Source organism: Hyperolius riggenbachi, chromosome 2, assembly GCF_040937935.1.
Source record: "Hyperolius riggenbachi isolate aHypRig1 chromosome 2, aHypRig1.pri, whole genome shotgun sequence".
Lineage (NCBI taxonomy): Eukaryota > Metazoa > Chordata > Amphibia > Anura > Hyperoliidae > Hyperolius > Hyperolius riggenbachi.
Genome location: NC_090647.1, coordinates 164574864 through 164595752, shown reverse-complemented (window position 1 = coordinate 164595752; position 20889 = coordinate 164574864). Strand labels below are relative to the sequence as shown.

Here is a 20889-nt window from a genome sequence, read left to right as displayed (position 1 = left end):
TGACTACAAGGGACTTGTTCCTACTGTAAGTGCAAGCTCCTCTTTTGTCCATAGGAGCAAGATTTGTAGTGTCAAAATGCATCTTTATAAAAAAGTAAACAAAGGAATATCATTAAAAGTACAGTATCATTAAAATGTATCAAATATTACACTTACTCTGACGCTAACCTTCATGACTTACAGGACAATCATATCAGTATCAAAAGTCATAATGGGTGCCAAAAAGTCATTTTGTTCAAAAGATTGTGGTAAAAAATAATGATCCATTTCTATGTGATGCTTCCATAAATCCAAACCTGCCAGTGTCATCTCAGGCGCATTCGTCTTGAATATACACATTTAAAACAGCAACTACTATATAAGTTAATGACTGGTACTGGGCCTACTCACTATCCAATATACGACAGCCATCTCTAAGCCACAACTCCACTCTCCTCATAATGATTTATGCTTTCATTTTGATTTGCATCATAAAATGTGTCATTTATAGAACAATTTTCATTTTCAAAGTCAACCACATCTAACATCTGCAATAATCAGAAATGTGTTTCTTACAGTAATGTTTCCGAGCACAGCAAGAGGGAATTGCAATCAGGAAGTCAAGAGGTAATATTCAGAAACATCCTGCCTCCATAAAGTGCACCGAATTATTCTTAATATTTATCTAGCATACTATTAGAATAATAAACATTATGATGAACTCATTAATATTATGGGTTTTAACAGACGTGCAGGTACTGATGTAGCCAAACGAAGATTCATTTTATAGGATCTATCAAATTTTATGACAAATAACTATGGAAAGGTTATAATATAATATGGAAATTGTTTCCATTAGTATGTTTAATTAGCTATGTATACCACCATATAGTCATGAGAAACAGAAAACACGTTCTAAGGTTTAAGTGTTAAGACATAATAAAAAAAACATTAAGCAATTACGGTATTGACCTCAGATTTGAAACAACACACAACAAATTCCACTTTGTCTATCATTATTCATTTAACCCTAATGTAAATAAAAAAAAATACTTACCTACGGAGAGGGAAGGCTCTGGGTCCTATGGAGCCTCCCCATTCCTCTCACGGTCCACTAGTTCCAGCGGCAGCGCCATCACCCCCATTCTGCCGCTGCAGGAGGCTTCCGAAGTCTTTGGGAGGCTGAGTGCTCCCAAAGACAGGCGGCTCAGTACTGCACATGTGTGAGCATGCAAGAGAGCATTCTAATGCAGGCACAGTATGGAGCCACACGCCTTTGGGAGCACTAGGGCTCCCAAAAGACTTCCAAAGCCTCCTGCAGTATTCGACCAGTCAGTTGGAAACTGCTACCGGGGGGGGGGGGGGGGGGTTGGGTGGCGCTGAAACCAGTGGACTGTGAGAGAAAGGGAAGGCTCTGCAGGACCCAGAGCCTTGGCTCTCCATAGGTAAGTATCTGTTTTTTTGTTTTGTTTTTTCCCTCTTTACTTTCACTTTATCAAGAATTTAACCAAAATAGAGAAGCCACATTTAAAAAAAACCCTCATTATTCAACAACTTCTAGAACCACCTTTAGAAGAACTAACTTGAAGTAATAATTTACGATTCGTCTCACATCATTGTGGAGGAAATTTGGGACACTGTTCTTTACAACAGTGTTTCAGTTCATAGGGGTTTGCAGACATTCAGTTATGAACATCTGTCTTGAAGTCCCATCACAGCATTTTTATTGGGTTGAGGTCTGGACATTGACCTGGCCATTGCAACACTTTGATTATTTTCTTTTTCAACCACTCTGTTCTAGATTTGCTGGTTAGGTCATTCTCCTTGTGCATGACCCTATTTTGGCAAACCTTTAGCTGGCATACAGATGACCTCACATTTGGCTCTAGAATATTTTGATACAGACAGAAGTTCATGGCCAGCTCAATGACTACAAGGTGCCCAGGTCATGTGGCTGAAAAATAAGGCCAAATTTTCACCATGAACTGGTATAAGGTATTTATGCTGATAAGTTGTATTTGGTTATTGCTAAACATGGCACTGTGCATTATGGCCAAGCATTTCCCGTTGGGTCTTGACTGTCTGAAGGACATTGTTCCAAAAGTCTTGTGGCTTGTTTACACTTTTGAGTTATCTTTTTTATTTTTGAATGATGGACTTCAAGTGGTTTGGAAACTAACTTTTAACCCTTCCAAGATTGATGAGCTACAAATATTGCATATCTAAGATCAGTACACATGTCTTTCCTCCTTGACATTTTGTTAAACCACACTAACAAACTTTTATACAGGTGGTTAAACTTGCTGATGGACAGTTACTCAAGTGCATTGACTTCCCAGAATGATCTTTTTGGGTGACAGTTATTAGTAAAATGAGTATGTAGTGTCAGTAAAACCAAGACTCCATGTTTGGACACTGATGTCTTGTCAAAACTACAATGATTGGAAGAACAACTAATCAGTCTTGTACTGAGGGGACCTGAAATTAGACTTGGCAATTTCTCTTCTCCCACAATGCTAGTCATTATTATTATTATTATTTATTGTATTTATAAAGCGCCAACATATTACGCAGCGCTGTACATTAATTTAGGTTACAGACAATATTTAGGGGTGACATAAAAAACTAAAAAAAAACTTCTTCTTTCTGAATTCAGAATTACTTTAAGGCCTAAACTATTCAGGCAGCATTTAGTAGAATAATCAACAAAATTGCTTTCTAATATTTAACCATGGATGACTGCCGTGTCGATGGAACAGTAGACTCCTTATGGTGTAGAGCACACTGTAGCATATATCTGAGAGCTGCACATGCATGATTAATCACAAATACAATCTACAGTGTGCATTCTACCACACAGAGCTTGTTATTGCTTCTAACTTCTGATGCTCCATGAATTAATAAAACACTAGTGCACATGACAGGCAGGGGCCCTGAGCACTGCCACTGCTCGGGACCCCAAAACCAGCATGTAACACAATAAGGGAGTGCAGGCAAGCCCCGGAGCTCCCACCACCAGGAACTTGCCCCCAAGAAATCCTCACTCCTTGACAGCACTCTGCCACTTATATATACTGTAATCTGTAGACTGCCCGTCAGCCAATAAGAAGTACAAATACATTACACCTAGTTTGCAGTACTTAATTAAGCAGAGACTGAGCAATTCAGCCAATCGTTGGAGAGGGCTTCAGTTGCATATAGACAAAGGCTATATGGCCAGCAGGGGGCCATATAGCCTTTGTCTTATGTGTCCCCTGCTGGCCATATAGCCTTTGTCTATATGCAACTGAAGCCCTCTCCAACAATTGGCTGAATTGCTCAGCCTCTGCTTAACCAGCTGAGCGGTCTGGACGAGCTCAGCTCGTCCAACACCGCCAGAGGCTGCCGCTCAGGCCCTGCTGGGCCGATTTTAATGAAATAAAAAGCAGCACACGCAGCCGGCACTTTGCCAGCCGCGTGTGCTGCCTGATCGCCGCTGCAGCGCGGCGATCCACCGCGTGCAGCGGCGAAAGAGGGTCCCCCCAGCCGCCCGAGCCCAGCGTAGCCGGAACAAACAGTTCCGGCCAGCGCTAAGGGCTGGATCGGAGGCGGCTGACGTCAGGACGTCGGCTGACGTCCATGACGTCACTCCGCTCGTCGCCATGGCGACGAGGTAAGCAAAACACGGAAGGCCGCTTATTGCGGCCTTCCGTGTTACTTCTGGCCGCCAGTTGGCTGCATGAAATAGTTTTTTTTTTATTTAAAAAAAACCCTCCCGCAGCCACCCTGGCGATTTAATCAGAACGCCAGGGTGGTTAATTAAGTACTGCAGACTAGGGGCCATATGCAATTAACTTTATCTCCTGAGTTTTACCCTTGGAGATAATTTTTCATCTTTTATTTAAAATACTTTTTCAGCACTTTGCAACTGAAAAAGTACCAAAAAGTAGAGAAAAAGTGCTATCAGAATTATGTTAAGTATTTTCTTGCTTGCTGGTGGCTGAAAAGGCATTTTATTAAAACATTTAAAAATATCACCTAGGCGAAAACTCAGGAGAAAAAGTGAATTACATATGGCCCTGTGTCAGTGTGTAATGTATTTGCACTTCTTACTGGCTGATGGGCAGTCTACAGACTATATATAAGTGGCAGAGTGCTGTCAAGGAGTGAGCATTTCTTTTGTGTGTGTGGTAAGTTGAAGGAGTAGTGGGGGCAGGTTCCTGGCGGTGGGAGCTCCAGGGCTTGCCTGCGCTCCCTTATTGTGTTACATGCTGGTTTTGGGGTCCTGAGCAGTGGCAGTGCTTGGGGCCCCTGCCTGTCATGTGCACTAGTGTTTGCATATTTTAAAATTCATTTGTTGTTTAGTTAGGGGGGGGGGGGGTGGATGAGAGGGAGTTTCCTGCACACTGTTGCCCTCTGCTGGCCATATAGCCTTTGTCTAGTTGCTCCATGAATTAGACCATTTTAGCAGCGCAATGTCACAACTAATTCTACTAAAATGCTGTTTGTGTAGTTTATTCCTAAAGCAATGTGCTGAAGCCTTATGTTTACCATGCACTACTGCATATCATTGCTTTCTGCACCATGGCGACCTAATGAAAGTAAATAATAGCTGCAATGTATAAACAGTATAGTTTGAACACTCCAAACACAATTGCCAACTTTTAACAAGAAAATGTATTTCAAGTGATTAGCAAATTGTTAAAATTGTTTTTCTACCATAAAACTCATTAGAGCTGCCTGTTAAGGACTGACTCATTGTTCATTGCACTTGTATAGATCTGAAAAATTGAATTCGTATGAGTGTAAAAGTTACAGATTTTATTATGTTTCCTTCATTATAAGTGGTGCCACCCACGGTGCTGACATAATTGAAAGTGCTTCTCTTGGCTTTGCTGGAAACAATCATAGGACAGCTATTTCATCTTCTTTTCTTCTCCCTTTTTTTTCACTGATGGTAACATTACATTGCAACACACGGAGGGATATGTAAGATAGCTGGGTTCGTGAAACAAAACATGGGTAAAGGTTTAATGATCTATCATCCTTTTTGTCAGAGTATCAAGCTTTGCACATGGATAAAAGACAATAAAACACATAGGTGTTATTTGTCACCCAGTACACTTTTCTCAGGTTCCAATTACTTGTAAATAGACTATGAGGTACACATTACTTAAAGTACCTCCTCAGGGTACCACCGTTTGAACATTTTGAGTTGCTGTAATCTAAAATTCTCGATTTTTCATGCTCAAAGTAGAACCATTACAAATGATGATGTGCCACCATAAAATTTGTATTGGGTTCTGTGGTTTTAACTTTTATTATTAGTATTATTATTATTATTAGTTTACTGGGTAAGGGCTCAGCCTCTGACACAGGAGACCAGGGTTCAAATCTCAGCTCTTCCTGTTCTGTAAGCCAACGCCTATTCAGTGAGGAGACCTTGGGCAAGACTCCCTAACACTGCTATTGCCTATAGAGTGCACCCTAGCAGCTGCAGCTTTGGCGCTTTGAGTCCGCCTTTTCTTGTCTATTTATAAATCGCTAATATATTACGCAGCACTGGACAATAAATACATACAGTGATATATAGGATGGCAGATATAAAGGTTATACAACATAGGACAAAGTTCTACAAGGCAAACAGGGTACAAGATACATGATCATGTGATTTTTGGCTGGTTAGGTAGGTCCAGTAATTCAAGTAGTAGGTGGTCATAGCAAAGGAGCACAATGATGGCGGCACACCATCATGTAGAATACACTAGGGAAAGGAGGACCCTGCCAAAGGCTTACAATCTAAGAGGAAGGGAGATGGACACATTAGGCTGTAGAATAAGTATTCAGTAGAGAGTTACTGTGCGGTAGGGAGTGGGTACACCATCTTGAAGAGGTGGGGTTTGAGGACTTGATTGAATGTGTTGAAGGAGGGGGCAAGACCTCTTTTTTTCAATGTCACAACAAAGCAGCAAAAGTAAAAGCCCCAGTGATTGAAAGAAAGGATACATTTTTGTAGCTTTTAAAAAAAGTGCAGGACAGGAACTGCTTGATTCATAGTGCAGCCTATGTTGAGGAAATAGAAAGTGTTTCCCACTTGCATTCTGGGAAGGCAATGTGATTTTCCAACATGTAAGTCTGAGTGGGTGCAGTTCAAGAGCAGGAATTTTCAAAACTATGACAAGTCAAACAAGTACTTTTTAATTAGCCTGTAGCGTGACATAGCTAAACATGAGGACTTTTAGTTTTGGTTTGAACTTTTGGTTTTGGCTTGTAACTAAACATTTTTCTGCCATTGAAACCTCTACCTTTCTGAAGCAACTTCTAAAGGTGGCCTTATACTTATAGATTTGCAGCAAATTCGACCATCAGATTGATTTCTGTCAGATGCCTGTCAGGTCTAATATGACAGGAATGTATCTGATGTGTGCCACACATTAGGAACAGATTTCCAATAGATTTCAGAATTAAATCTATTGGAAATCGATCTAAATGCATTATTGGACCATTGGATCCAATGCGCAACTCTATGGGTCATTAAGAGTTCACAGCAGCAGATCGACCTAGATTTTCCATCCAGTCAGATAGATCAAATCCATCAAAATCGGATGTAAATCGATTGATCGGCTGAATCGATAGAATCGATTTCCGATCTATCCATTGTTTTGATAGAATCGATTGATTGATCGATGGCTGAAATCGACCAGTGTAGGGGTCCCTTAACAAGATTTGCTCATGTTATGCATTTGCTTGAACTGCTTCAAATCATGTATACATATATTTGTTTCCATAAAACAAACTTCCAAATGTTTCTGCACCATAAATATATCTGTTTACTACTACAATGTACAAAGGTTTATAATTCCGAGCTTTGTAGCATAGGCCAGCGGTCCATGGTCCTAAACAATGATTTCTAATTTATGTGCAATAAATAGTGAAATATGCCACATGATTGACAGATGTCTTTGATAGAGATAGCCAATTATATACTAATAATTCTGAGTTGATGCAAATGTTATGCTCATTTAATGCACATGTATGCAGTTTGGAAATAGACCAATCAAATGCAGCAGTCTGATTGGTTGAATTCCACGTGATGTTTGAGCAGGTCCACATGCAATGTATGAGCAGGTCAGGTCCACACACTCCATATAGTAAAGCACTCCCAACACAGAAAAAAACAGCCTTTTGGTTTAATTAATTCTTCCGCACTGGGTGGGTACTGTGCCAGTGGAAAGGATGATTTCTGTATGATGTTTTCAACCATCTGTGTGGTTTGGTTCTTGAGTTGTCTGTAAATATTGGACAGCAGGTGAAAAATATAAGTACTGTACATCACAAATGTTCTAGACAAATATTGTATAAAAGTGCATTATTACCAAGGCTGAGAATGTATGTTTATGCCCTAGGCAAACTAGGCTTGTCTTCAGAACAGTAGGAAACTGCCAGGAAAGCTAAACCTTGTTGATTAAGGGTCTTTCCAACATTTGTCATTTGTGCATGTCTGCACGATTCCAAAGTAGTTTACAGACATTAGTTTGCTTCCTAATCTAACAAAGTCTGAAGAAGGCTTATTAGCCAAAAGTTTGCTGCTTTACTTCTTAGCTAGCCAATAAATGGTATCATCCTGATTTTTTTTTAAAATCTACCTTTTACTGATGGCTAACACGGGTAAATACTCTGCTGCTGCTTCTACTTATTTAGCCACTGGTAGGCAGTTTTGCTTTTGAATATTTTTATAAACAGAAAGCAAAACTATAAAAAAATATATATGAAACAAGCAAGTTGCAATGTGGGAAATAAGGATAGTAGACAATATCAGTGGCAGGGCAAATACATGCCATCCATTAACAAAGACATGCATCAGTTTAATGCCAACAGTATTGGTCATCAGTTTTATTCTTTGAGTTAATTGGAATGAGACATAACAGAAACCTTATTATCCAAATCAGTATATGCAGCACACAAGGAAGTTTTAACTACAGCATGTTCAGTGGTCCCAAGGGCAACATGCTTTAGATAAAACTGTAGCGGGTAAAACATGTAGGGAACTTTTAAAGTGTAATGTCTAATTTAGTGCAAGTCCATGGCTGGCCCATTAGTGATGGTGTTTGCAGTTCTGTCAGCACATTTAATGGAACTGACAGCTATCAATAACGAACACACTTTTAATTATTTGCATTCCATATAGACCTGCCACTGATACCCGTCTGACAGGTTTTTAATGCATATTTATTGTAAGTTATACTTTAGGGCATTACCTTTTGTGCTTATCTATTTGAAGCAGTTTCACTGCTCCTTCTTATGTGTATCCAGTTACATGACCAGCAGAAATTGCACCTTAGAGAGGAAGCCACTCAGGAGCAATTGCCAGGGGAGTGACAGTGAGGCCTGGCAGTGCGTATCAGAGCCCCTTAAATGTAAAGCATGTCCAAGGTTAACCCTGGGTATCTGGATATTTGTATTAATAGCTGTAATCTTTACCAATATTTTACTGTGACCTAACCTAACCCTACTCTCACATGGAACCCTCCCTCTACCAATGCCTAACCCTTAACCTTCCCTCTACCAATGCCTAACCCTTAACCCTCCTTCCACTGATGCCTAACCATTAACCCTCCCTCTACCGATGCCTAACCCTTAACCCTCCTTCCACTGATGCCTAACCATGATGAGTAGACTACATGGGAGGTAAGTATGACCTGTGTATGGTTATTTTGATTTTTTATTTTCATTTCAGGTTCTCTTTAACCCCCCTTCCACTGATGCCTAACCGTTATTCCTTCCTCTACCAATTGAGACTTCCTATTGCCCTTATATGAATTTCCTTATGATTTTCAGATTGAGAATTCCTATTGCCATTAAAAAATATTGTGCTCCCTTATTAACTGTGGGCGCCAAAAAAAGCCGCTAATAACATTGTGCTCTATGCGGCCGGCACCCTTTTTAAGTGTTAAGTGCCATATAGGCCCTCTTTACTTGCTTCCATGTGGTGAGCCCATCTGGTCTACGGCCTGTTGCAGTTACAGCCCATGTATCCCTTAAGCTACGCCACTGATTACATCCTAACTTAAACTTAGGATGTGAGAATACTGAAGACTTAATAGCTATACAGGAACTATTCTCATAATTATTGTTGTCACTATTAAGATTATCACATTCCTTTTAAAGAGAACCCGAGGTGGGTTTGAAGAATATTATCTGCATACAGAGGCTGGATCTGCCTATACAGCCCAGCCTCTGTTGCTATCCCAAACCCCCCTAAGGTCCCCCTGCACTCTGCAATCCGTCGTAAATCACAGCCACGCTGCTGACAAACAGCTTGTCAGAGCTGGCTGTGTTTATCTCTATAGTGTCAGTCTGCTGCTCTCCCCGCCTCCTGCAGAACTCCAGTCCCCGCCTGCATCCTTTCCCTCCCTGCTGATTGGAGGGAAGGGACGGGGGCAGGGACTGGAGCTATGCAGGAGGCGGGGGAGCAGCTGAGACTGACACTACAGATATAAACACAGCCTCACAGCATGGCTGTGATTTATGAGGGATTGCAGAGTGCAGGGGGACCTTAGTGGGGTTTGAGATAGCAACAGAGGCTGGGCTGTATAGGCAGATCCAGCCTCTGTATGCAGATAACATTATTTAAACCCACCTCGGGTTCTCTTTAAGATCTCTGTTTGTTTTTAAACTACCACCAATCTGTGAGAGATTGCGGAAAAGCCGCCACAGGTGCTACTGAGCAGGCGGCTGATTCCGCATCCAGTGCGGCGGTTGGTACGCGGAAGCATGTGTTTGGCAGCAGGGCAGAATGCGGAAAAGCCGCCGCATGCAACAGTAAGGCGGCTGCTTCCGCGTCCAGCGCGGCGGTTTGCACGCGGCAGCGTGTGGCTGGTGTGGCTGAGTCTGTTAGTGCACATAGGCTTAGGAATACACGCACGCACGCTGAGAGGCAGAATTCTTATACTAAGCAGGAAGAGTCAGCTGACCACGCCGATCAGCTGACTCCTGAGCGGGATACTATTGGTTGAGCAATTAGGGGTGGTGCTGGAGAGCACTACTCCATACATAGTTCCTGCTGTTCACTTGCAAATTGTCTGCCATTGCGATCACTACGTGGAAGCATTCAGACCTAGTCAGATCCTCAGTGTGTTTGAACCAGGTGGACCTGGGAATACACAGTTAGCCAGATTATTTGAATTGTATTCTGTTTTTGCTTAAGTTAGTTCCAGGGTGTAGAGACCAAGGACCTCACATCCAGCTTAGGGAACTGTTATCATCTGTGTTATACTTCAGACTAGTTCCAGGGTGCTGAGACTACGGACCTCACACTCAGTCTAGGGGAACTGTATTATCATCTGTGTTTTTCTGACAGCTTTTCTGACTACTCCTCTGTCTTCTGATTCGGTACCTCGTATATCTGATATTCTGTTGCCAGACCCTGCTTTACTTGGATACCAAATCAGCCTTCTGTCTTTGTACTTTATCTGTCAGTGTGTTGCCGACCCGGCGTGCCCAACCTCGAGAGCTATCTCTCCCCTTAAAGAGATAGTCTCCGGATCAGACAGTGACATCCATCTTAGGTGTCACCCTCTCCTAGGCCCTTCCCATCTCCAGTCTGACTCCTCCCCTTGGAGAGCCTCAGGCTGCTGGAAGGTTCCTGTGTTCCCAGAGCGGTGTCTCTGAACTGTATATCGCCTGCTCTGCAGTTACATTACTCAAAGTATTACTGTTACACTAAACACTCACATATCCATAGGTGTCCAGAGGTTAGCAATATATCTGATTGTCGGTGATACTGCAGATCACCAATAATCAGATTCTCTCTGCATGCTGACACCAATCGTTACACAATCAAATTCAGCCTTAAAGTGAACGTGAGGTGAAAATAAACTGATGAGATAAACCATTGTATGTATCCTCCTACTCCTAAAAATTACTTTTTTAGATATCCCATGGTTGTGTTTTATAGTTAAACGTTTACAAAAGTAGATTGAATGATTTATTGTCACTGCTCAGTGGCAGTCTATTAAGTGACCCAAATATAAAATACATGAACTATTTACCTTTTTTATCTTTCCACTGCCCTCAGAAGATTTATTCTGTCAGGAAAACATTTATGGCTGTATTTTGCTTATCAGTGAAGTTTATTCCCAATAAGGTACCAAAAAGACAGAAGCTGTCACTTGCATGCAAAATAAAACTAGATAAACACCCTGGTTACTAACAGGTTTTGCACTGTACATACACGTCTCATGTCACCTCTGGTACACTTTAAATCTTGCCTCTCAGTTACATGGGCATTTTTTACAATAAAGACTATTTTCTTTGTTACAGAGTCTCCACTGCCCAGATGGAAGCTTTGTTTTTCACTGTTGTGACTCCTGATTATGCTCACATTTTAATGTCAGTGTTTTGAAATGATACAGTGAGATGCCTGAACCCATCTATTCTTTCTGATGCAATAAAACACAGGAGAAAACGGTCTGCTGTACTCCCAGCTAGCTAACCTTGTCTCAACTGTCTTATAAAAAGGAAGATTAATCCTGACTTGCAGATATGGGTAAGAGTGACATGTGCGCATTCATACATGGAATCAAGTTTATAAACATTACTGACACTTTACTAAGGGAAAATAAATTACAGTCATTTATGTTTCTCGCTCCATTTTTAATGCATTGTAAAAAATAAGACATTTTGATCCGGCATTCGTTGCTTTCACCAAACATAATCCTCACTGTGCTTATTCCCAGAATTAGGGAACATACGTAAGCACAGCCAATAGTGGCCATATCCAGAGGCCTGACAGATATGCTGCTAGCATTCTCATCTGGCTTCTTGGCACTCTCCACCGGCAGCTGTACCAACAGCCTGGCTTTTGCCCTGCAGCAAGTCATGTGGCCATGTGTCACACTGCTACTGGCTGATCACCCCTTCTCCTCCTGGATACAGTTTTCCTTTGATTCACCTTGAATTCAAGGAACATGTGCTCTGATCTTTAACTAAAGATAATTTATTGAACGAGCCGCCGTCCATATAAATTGATCTCATCCTCATATGTTCATGTTACCATTTTTTTTTTATTATTTTAAATACGGCTAACACTTTTCACATTATGTTAATAGTCCCCTTTTTTATAGTGACATAAATTCTGTACAGATTAGAAGATGCACTTTAATGTGCGTGAGTAATGTTGCTTTTTATATAAATTATTCATTCTGTCATTCTCTTATTCCATTTGTAGAGATTCTCCTGCAAAGAGACTCTATATTTTACATTACATCTTCTTAGAGCGTGCATATAATGAGTCAAAGTTCTATATTATTATGCTCCATGTAACATGCAGCATTTCCAAACTTCTTTATCAGCAAAACTAATATCTGTGTGACAGTAAATATATATATAAACTGCCCGGGATCATAATAATCATTTCTCGAGACAGCGTTCAGAAGTTTAGCAATGTATCCAGTGCTGATGATAACACATCTCTGGATACAGCACATTAAACGCTGAAAGAGATGGTTATTTTCTAATGAAAACAAGTGTTTAAATTACTCTGCTTTACAGCTTTTCAATTACCTTACGTATTTATGTTCTTTCATTGTGGCTTATGTTGTTTTTACCGAGCGCTGGCATTTTTACAAAGCGGTTACTATAATGATATGCATTTACCGTGGAATGCTGTATACATTTTTGAGTGTTTGATAGATTTGGTATAAGAATCAATCACTTCTACTCTATGGAAATATAAATGGAAATTGGAGAATATCTACTGATGTACATCAGCATGTGTTGTGAAATGCAGTGGGGTTTTTACTGGATCTCACCAAAGGCATTCAAAGACCTCTAGGAGACGCCTTTAACTGTACCCAAGGTACCATCCTGGTTACAGCAGTCCTGCTTTGATGAGACCCCTACAGGCAGCATTATTTTGTGATAGCTGGAATCTTTTATACAACCTTAACCATAACATGTTCAGTTCAAGAACACTTCAGTCCCAAAATTTGGGAGGTGTCAAATCCAAACACCACTACACTGTTTTACAGTGAAATTGCTGCTATGCAAACTTCATAGATCATATTGAACCCCTTAACCCTCCTGGCGGTCTATTAGAAACCACCAGGGGGCAGCGCAGCAGTCTTTTTTAATATTTTTTTTTTTAAATCATGTAGCAAGCCTAGGGCTCGCTACATGATAGCCGCTGTGCAGCGGCATCCCCCCGCCCGCTTCGATTGCCTCCGGCGATCTTTGATCAGGAAATCTCGTTCAAAGAACGGGATTTCTTGAAGGGCTTACCCCATCGCCATGGCGACGGGGCGGAATGACGTCAAAGGAAGTCCCGATCCACCCCTCAGTGCTGCCTGGCACTGATTGGCCAGGCAGCGCATGGGGTCTGGGGGGGGCGGCGCGGCGATCGGCGTCTAATCGGCGGGTGGCAGCGGCAATCGGAATGCACACGCAGTTAGCAAAGTGCTAGCTGCATGTTGCAAAAAAAAATTATGCGCAGGGCCTGAGAAATCTTCCTGCGCGGCATAGCCCGAGCTCGGCTCAGGCTTACCGCCAGAAAGGTTAAAGGACTCTTCCAGGCCCTAGAAGTCCTTTAGGTCCCTCCGCCGCACCTCCAGTCCTCCATGATGTCCCGCTGGCCCCCCGTAAGTATCACCAACCCATCCTGCGCATGCGTTCGTGAAAGCCTACACGCGCATGTAATCAGGCAAATACTGCACCTGCCCAGTATGCATCCAATTATTATTTATATAGCGCCAACATATTACGCAGCACTGTACAATAAATAGGATCCAATGATGTAGACGCATTTGCGTGAAGCCACCCGTGCATGTGCCGACCTGCCGATGGGTTGGCGATACTTACTGGTGGCCAGCGGGACACCGGGGAGGACCAGAGCTGTGGCGAAGGACCCAAAGGACTTCTAGGGGCTAGAAGAAGCCCCAGGTAAGTAGAGAGAGATTTATTGCTTTCTCTCGAAAGTCCTTCAAATTGAAAATAGGAATAGGGAGGCTTATATACTATTGCTACTGCACACACAATTAATTGTCTCAAAAGTTTTAGCCTTGCCGGTTAAAAGTTTCACTATATTACTCCTGTTACTGCATGGAAAAGGAGGTGAGATACCTGTGAACCCCGTTGTAGTTTTTTTTTTTTTTTGCCTAATTCAGGCAATTGAAGTCTTCAATGTAGAAGTCCACCACTACCTCCCATTTTTTAAAACTGTTTTGAATGTATTTTATTCTACTTGACGACTCAATTTCGATTTACCATTGCAAGTCTGTCCACTCATAGTGGAGGGCTGTTATCCCCTATCTTCCTGATCTACAGAGAGCGACTTCGTGGATTGAGTGGTATTGGGTTTAATGTCCGCACCTACCATTACAGTAGTTGCCTTAGTGGTAACCCCTCTTTGTGAGTACACAATTTATATTTACTTGTCTCATTTACTGCAATCTAACGTACCACACTACCTTGGGTCATGGATCCATCCTTCCTTTTTGTCGTTATAAGTATTTTCAGTTCAGGTTTGCTTTAAACATGTATGTCCAGGTTGTAAGCAGCAACGGTCTTCTTTTATCCAGGCACTCTGATCCTTATTCCAGGATGTTGTAGGTGTGCAAAATCCTGCTCACCTGCCCAGTGTTTTGCAAGTGATTAGTTTCAACAAATATTGAGTTATAGTCAACCATCACCCTCCTCATCCTTTATCATCAGTAAGTGGCATCTCTGGGGAAGATGCAGCTCTATACACACCTGATTGAACTAATTACACAAGGTTTGATCTTCTTCGAATAGACTAAGAGCTAAAACTTAAGTTTTAATAATATCAAAAGCTAAAATCATTGGTTGCATAACTCAAGGCAATCGTAAGGTGACAAAGACACAGTGGATTGAGGTATACGTTTTGTTTGGATAATCCTAAATTAACAGAAATAGGGGCACCCCAATTCACGCTGTTATGTGGACAATACAAAATCACCCTACATAAATATATACTACATGTTTCTCCCAGTTAAAATGGAGGCTTCTTCAGGGATACAAAAAAGTGTTTGTGCAAGTAGCATTACATTAGCTGAAAGGCTGTCAATTTGTGATTAATGCGATTTGTACTGTTAGTATAGATGAATGCACTTAAGCACTAGGCACTCTTGCCCGAGCACATTTTGTACCCCTCTCGAAGCCCCCATTTTAAGGGGGTGAAACATGTAGGTTATGTAGGGCAATTTTTATATTGTCTATATAGTAGTTGTAATGATCGCTGCTGCAGCAGCTATTGCTGGAAGTAGTGCTGCAGCTCAGGCAGTTCTGATCTATTTCCATGCAAGCTGTATAGCTTTGTCTGTTTTTCCCTGCTGTCAGCTTGTGACTGATTATCATTCACCTGTGTGGGAATCTGCATGTCTGCTCCCATTGGATGACCTCAGTATAAAGATCTGCTTCCTGCAGGGTTTCCTTGGGTTTTCATAGCTTCAGCTTAAGCCTGTCTTGCTGTCGCTTTAGCCCCCGATCGTGTTTCTTGTTAAAGATACTTTGCTGGTCTTTGCATCATATATTGGTTCATTGCCAATATATATGCATACCAGCACGTTTATTATTTTCCTTGTATTTGTGTTACGTTAATACATCAGTGTCGCTGATGTATACGTACACGAACTGTTTATATCCTGTGTGCAGTTAGTCAGCTTTCCAGCACGTTTTGGTAGGTTGCGCGTACCGTGACCACCCGTGCTGAGGTAGTTACCCTGCTCCTGGTTCTGTTTGTGGATTGCGTTCATCTCTGCGAAGAGATAACGAATCCTTCTGAATCCTGTTCTGTTACCGTTTGTGGATTGCGTTCATCTCTGCGAAGAGATAACGAATCCTTCTGAATCCTGTTCTGTTACCGTTTGTGGATTGCGTTCATCTCTGCGAAGAGATAGCGAATCCTTCTGAGTCCTGTTCCCTGTGTTACTCCATTCCTAGTCAGCGTTCCTGCTTATGTCATATATCGGTTCATTGCCGATATATACATATGTTAGTCAGACGTTACAAATAGTTTTATTGATAGCTGTAATTGTAATACGCTAGGAAAACATACTTATTGTATATTTATCTGTGTTACGTTCATCTATCTTAATCCTGCTGTTTTCTGACTGTCCTGTCCTGTCTGTGAGGCACGCCATCGCCGCATCGCATTGGCTGCCTCATTCCAGTCTGTCTGGTTTTGGACGCTTGCTGTCGCTAAGTAGCCGCTAGCTAGCAAGCGTTCATTCTGTCTACCTGTCCTGATCACCTCAGTTCTGGTTTGTGCGCTCAGCGCTACTTTGCGCTGAGACGTTATACGAAAGCATTGTTTGTGGCTGTCAGATCTGCACCGGCTCTGTGCGCCACAATCTCCTATTGCAGTCAGTCCTCCCCTCCACTATACTAGGGATAGCCTGTTTCCTGGTGCTAGTGTGTGTACCTCCTCCACGTCAGCTCATGCGTTGCATGCTGACTGTGGAGAATACACCACCAAGCGTTACATTATGAAAACCCCATTACCAATCCCCATTGTGGGGGGGATTCCCAGAAAGTATGACACTGTTAATTATGGTTCCTGTTCCTTTAAGAAATTTGAAGAACTTAGCTCTGAAACAGAAAATGAGTTTTTCTCTGAATGTGCCAGGTTCCTGACCAATCCTGATCTCCAAGCGACTCCTGTTTCAACCTGGGCACTCCAACTAAGTTATATTTTGTTTAAAGGGGAATTATTCCAGTGGGCATTTGATGTTCTCAATCATTCCGATTTGAAAGAGAGACCACTGGAATTTCTAGCGTTTGTGATCCATAACTGGTTGCGCATAGATCCATTGCCTTTTCCTCTAAATGAACTCCTGGCAGCAGGCCAATCAGCTGCTCCTTCAATTGCTTGCAAGAATGAGCAGCAAGCAGAAAGTGTTACTGATAATTTTCCTGCAGCTTTGAATAAATCACCAAAAACCGCAAGGTCAAAGGCAAAACGCAAACGTTCTAAGAAACTAGTCCAATCTGCAGAATCGTTATCCTTAGCGACTGAGACCTATAATGAGATTCTGCCATTAACAGATAATGAAATGCAATTGTCTTTCAGGGGAGTTAAATGGACTTATGAAACTACTAATGAACTTTCCTCCCTGGCTAGGGAAAATAAAGATTTTTGTTTAAAAGAATTATCTGAGTATGATTATGATGAGATATTACAGAGTATTGAACAAATCAACTTATTTGTGAACCAAGGGAAGTTTGCATACACTACAGTTCAACACTTGCTACAGGTATTGGAGATTCTTAAGAATAAGGAATCTGCCAATCACCTGCTAATTAACCCTATACATGTGCCTGCCACAATCATATCTGCAGACTGTGATCAGCCTAAATGTTTCGCTGTTAAGTATGCATGGGATCCTCCATTCGAGAGGGGAGAGATGGAAGCCCTGGTCTGTGAATGGAAGAATGATTCAAGTTCATTTTGTCAATTTTACAGTGCAAAAAGTGAAATGGTATTGAATGCATGCATTAAGTCAGCCTATAACCTAATAGAGGCTGGTGTGTGTAGGTATGACTGTGTGGCTCCCTTGATTGATGTGTGGGAACTGATTTTGGATGATTTTTTTGTGACTCCGAATTCGCAAATTTGGCGTTCTGACCCGCCTGCTTCAGCACCTTTGGCTGATTCAGCAGGTGATTCGGAGCTCTTTTTGTGTGAAGTTGAAGTTCCTGCAATTCCACCCTGTACCATGGATAACTCAGTGTTACTTCCCAGTAAAACAGAAGCCACTGATACTTTCTTAACTTTGCCCTGCACAAATTTCTCAGCAGAGAATCCAGAGGTCCTGCTGACTTCCGAGTCCAGCCTAGCCAGTACTCATGACTCTTTGTTCAGTGAAACAGACACCAGAAAAATCTTGCCTGTCTCTGCAAACACTTCTGCAGAAATTACCTGTGTTAATAAAGTTCAACTCCTGTCTGATCCAGCAGATGCCAATAGATGCACTACATCAGTTTCCAAGTCCCAGCAATCCTGTCTAGAATCCTCAGAACCCCAGCATCTGAATCTTCCAATTTTACAAATGAATGGTGATTCAGATGCGCAAACATTGTGTCTTGATCTTCCTGTTTCTACACCTCGCTCTAGTTTCGTGAATAGCTCAGAGCATCTGCTATGTGAACCTGAAATCGCAGAATTATTACCTTGTTCAGAAAATTTTCCAATAAATTTGCCCTGTACCATGAATTGTGCAGTAGATCTCTCCAATGAAACTCAGGTCACAGAATCATTATGCTGTCCAGCAGGTGCTTCCATGGTTTTGCCCTGCAATATGGACTGTTCAGTGATCCTGTCCAGTGAAGCTGTGGTCGCAGAGTCTTATGCTTCACCCAGTACTTTGGATACTTTAAACCCTCTAGCAGAGGAGGCTGAAGCACTGCTTACCTCAGTTGGTGTTGCAGTAATATTCACTTGTCTAGCAGCTGTTTTGGAATTACAGTCTGCTCTAATAAAACTTGATGAATTTCTGCCCAGCAAAGCAGAAGCCATTGAAATATTGTCCTCGTCAGCAAGTGTGTCAGATACCTTGCCCTGTACACAGTCTGATTTAACCAATGTTGAGTCCCTCTCCAGTGTTGTAACAGCCGAGGAACTCCAGCCCTGTCCTCTGAATGTTTCAGAAGTCTTGCCCTGTAACATGGATAATTCTGATTCTCTGGTCAAAATAATAGAAATCTCAGAATTTCAGTCCGGTCTGATGAGTGTTCCTGAAACCCAGCCCTGTATCCTGAAAGATTCTGGTTCTCTGGCCGCTGTGGCAGAGGTTCCAGAGTTCCCTTCCTGTCCAGGGAATTCCTCAGTTTTGCCTAGTCCAGTGGGGGCTGCTGCAATACTGACTTGTTCTGCAGCGCCTCATGAGCTCCAATCCAGTGTATTAAATGAGTCTCCGTCCAGTCCAGAGGTAGTTGTGGAGTCCCTGTCTGGTTCAGTGCATACATCAGAAGATTTGTCCTGTCTTGTTAGTGCCCCTGAATCTGATTTGTTACTGACTTTGCTGGAATCAGCGACATCTAAGTCTGATCCAGCATTCTCGTGTAAAAGTCCAGTAGTTGCGAAGTTTAGTCATGATGATTTTTTTTTGGCCAGTCCTGGTTTTGGTCCTGTCTTGGCTGACCCTGAGGCTCACAGTTCCTTGACATGCCCAGAGGTTTCTCTTGTGCCGGTGTGCCCAGATGTTCTTTGTGTGCCAGAATGCCCAAGTGTGTCTAAGGTGTTAGCGTGCTCTGATGCTTCCTTAGTGGGAACACGTTCTGATATTGCCAGTCTGCCTGCATGCCCAGAGATGGTTCTGGTCCCTGAAAGCCCTGATATTGATGTTTGTCCTTGTGGCCCTGACTCGGGAATTGCCCTAGGTTCCATAGGGGTTCTTGATAGTTCTCCATGTGAGCCTAAGGGGCATTCTGACCTATGGGGATCTCTTTGGAGCTTCAAGGTGTTCTGGGAGGTCTCTGAGAAAACTTGTCCTGGTGCCTTGGACTGGTTCAACAGTGGGTTTTGTGTTGGTAAAGACAGTACCGGTGGGCATTGCAAAGGCTTTGGCGTTTCTGAACTGTTCCTGGAAGGCGGTGGGTATCGCTCAGGGAGTTTCGGAGGGCTTTCTTCTGGAAATCATGGTTCTGATGGGTGTCACACTGGGGCTTGTAGTACTGATGGGCATGGTTCTGTAGGTTCTGGTTCTGATGGGTCCACTCTTGTGGGGACTGATTCTGGAATTCGGTCTTGCCGGGCTGTCCCGGTCATCATGAATTATCAGTCAGACTGTTTTGTTGGAAATTTCAGTTTTGAAAAGCGTCTGGAATCCACTTTTAAAGGCGGGGGTACTGTAATGATCGCTGCTGCAGCAGCTATTGCTGGAAGTAGTGCTGCAGCTCAGGCAGTTCTGATCTATTTCCATGCAAGCTGTATAGCTTTGTCTGTTTTTCCCTGCTGTCAGCTTGTGACTGATTATCATTCACCTGTGTGGGAATCTGCATGTCTGCTCCCATTGGATGACCTCAGTATAAAGATCTGCTTCCTGCAGGGTTTCCTTGGGTTTTCATAGCTTCAGCTTAAGCCTGTCTTGCTGTCGCTTTAGCCCCCGATCGTGTTTCTTGTTAAAGATACTTTGCTGGTCTTTGCATCATATATTGGTTCATTGCCAATATATATGCATACCAGCACGTTTATTATTTTCCTTGTATTTGTGTTACGTTAATACATCAGTGTCGCTGATGTATACGTACACGAACTGTTTATATCCTGTGTGCAGTTAGTCAGCTTTCCAGCACGTTTTGGTAGGTTGCGCGTACCGTGACCACCCGTGCTGAGGTAGTTACCCTGCTCCTGGTTCTGTTTGTGGATTGCGTTCATCTCTGCGAAGAGATAACGAATCCTTCTGAATCCTGTTCTGTTACCGTTTGTGGATTGCGTTCATCTCTGCGAAGAGATAACGAATCCTTCTGAATCCTGTTCTGTTACCGTTTGTGGATTGCGTTCATCTCTGCGAAGAGATAGCGAATCCTTCTGAGTCCTGTTCCCTGTGTTACTCCATTCCTAGTCAGCGTTCCTGCTTATGTCATATATCGGTTCATTGCCGATATATACATATGTTAGTCAGACGTTACAAATAGTTTTATTGATAGCTGTAATTGTAATACGCTAGGAAAACATACTTATTGTATATTTATCTGTGTTACGTTCATCTATCTTAATCCTGCTGTTTTCTGACTGTCCTGTCCTGTCTGTGAGGCACGCCATCGCCGCATCGCATTGGCTGCCTCATTCCAGTCTGTCTGGTTTTGGACGCTTGCTGTCGCTAAGTAGCCGCTAGCTAGCAAGCGTTCATTCTGTCTACCTGTCCTGATCACCTCAGTTCTGGTTTGTGCGCTCAGCGCTACTTTGCGCTGAGA

The 20889-nt window shown here is 42.4% G+C and overlaps 1 long non-coding RNA gene across 1 annotated transcript in view; it reads left to right on the top strand.

Annotated features, from left to right (window-relative positions):
- The window catches only part of LOC137544153 (uncharacterized), an 83804-nt gene extending 72427 nt beyond the window's left edge, over positions 1-11377 (top strand). The window contains exons 2-3 of the long non-coding RNA XR_011025739.1: positions 558-606; positions 11281-11377. This is a non-coding gene — a long non-coding RNA (uncharacterized lncRNA). The remainder of the gene's footprint in view (positions 1-557; positions 607-11280) is intronic.
- The last annotated feature ends 9512 nt before the right edge of the window (positions 11378-20889 follow it).